The following is a 1879-nucleotide window of genomic DNA, read 5'->3' on the forward strand; positions in this document are numbered from 1 at the left end:
TATATTTCCTTCTTGAAAACTGTTTTTGATTCAGGTGCCATCACTTCATACATATTAGTTTCATTACATAAGATATTTGTGAGAAAATTTGCATATTAGTGCTTAGCAATAGAGCATGTGGGAAATTAAGTTTATGACTTGATTTAATTTAGTTTTTTTAGATCCCTGTATGTTACCTATACTATTTATAAAACTGATTTTAAACATTTCATCTGATTTATGTACTACAAGGGTTCACAGTTAAATTGATTTTCTATTTCATCAAAAATAAAGATGACTAAGAATCATAACACTAAGAATTCATTCACGTTTGAACCCTGTTCATCCTCCTCTTGTTGCCAAATTGTTTATGTCCACCTATCATTTGATTTCTAGAAAGCAAAGAATGAAAATGGGAAATATTTTATTAAAATGTAAGTTTTTTGTTCTATATGCTTTATCAAGTGTATGGAGTCCCTAAAAGCATAGGCTGTAAATTTGATAATTATTAGTGTGCTATAAATCTGTAGTAGACTAAATTTACTACCCATTTAAAATTGAAATATAGTATTTTTTCTTATATAAATTTTGTTAAATAAAAAGCAACAGAAAAAACAAAGAGAAAGAGCTAGAATAGAAAACATACATAGTATAATCCCTAACTCATACGTTGATTTTTTATTGAAAAATATTGTGGCATAAGCTTTACATAGAAGTGAGCTTAAGTAGAATTTAAAGCATGAAATTTACTATTAAGAAAATGAAAAAGGAGGAAATTGTGTTTATAAGAAAAAACATTCAAGAACCCATCTTTTATTTTTTATAACTTTTAAATGCTACTTATTTTTATACTAGTCATTACATTTCTATTTATTATTTTTATATAAAGCTGTTTAATTGGTTTTGCTTAATTTCCAATTTAGTTTTTAAATAGTTTAACTTTTTTCATAAAATATAATATTTTAAGATATTGCCTTGCTGAGTGGTATATTCAGGTGGTACAGGTAATCCTCGAGTTATGACAGTTCACTTAGCAACTTCAAAGTTATGACATTAACCACTCCCCAAGTACTTACAACATAGTCTGGAAGTTACGCATATTGCAGCACCACAGCTGTTGTTCACCCTTACGAACGACCATAGCAGCACTGCAAAATTCATCCTGCCTATTCCACCACCCTCCCTGGGCCGTGTCTCCATAGGTACTGGGTCTATGGAGACTCATTTACCTTGCAAAGATCTAGTGAGCCTTCAGTTTCTTTGCCTGCTTCATTGCTTCAAGACCTTCAGTGCATTCACAGAACAGAGAGTTAAAGTACCATTAGATCAATAGCACGAGATTTCACACTACTCATCTCGTGTGATCTCGCACTATTTTAGGTTTCTGTTCTCTGCGAATTTAGACCTGGACGAGATCTGCAACAAAAGGCTTTTACAAAGGAAGATAAGGCTTCAATTTTTCAGCCCTTCCCTCTGTTTGCTGAGCCTGCTTGAATTTCGTTAGACATTAGTTATGAATGCTGTATATGAAATCAATTTTTCCATTGCTGCAGATTTTGATCATCTAACTATAGTGCACAAGATTTTTTTCTTTCTGGTGTTAATGCCAGATTGATTCTTCTAATTGTCAGCATAAAAAAACACCGCATTTCAGTTTGTTACGTTATCTGAATATTGTGTTACAAGAATTTAAAATGGTCTTATCATCAGTCACTGGAGATGGAGTTGACAGCAAAGAGTTAATAGGGCCTGTGTTATTAGTGGGCAGGACTTAAAGACTACATATATGTGGAGGAAAATCCATTCACTCCTACACCCTGCTTTTGGCTTTCCTGTCCTGTCTATTCTGGGAAGGAAGAAAAGGAGAAAGACAATCAACAACTGCAGGAATATGTGTCCT

Source organism: Natrix helvetica (assembly GCF_964273705.1).
Source record: "Natrix helvetica genome assembly, chromosome: 5".
NCBI classification, from domain to species: Eukaryota; Metazoa; Chordata; class Lepidosauria; order Squamata; family Natricidae; genus Natrix; species Natrix helvetica.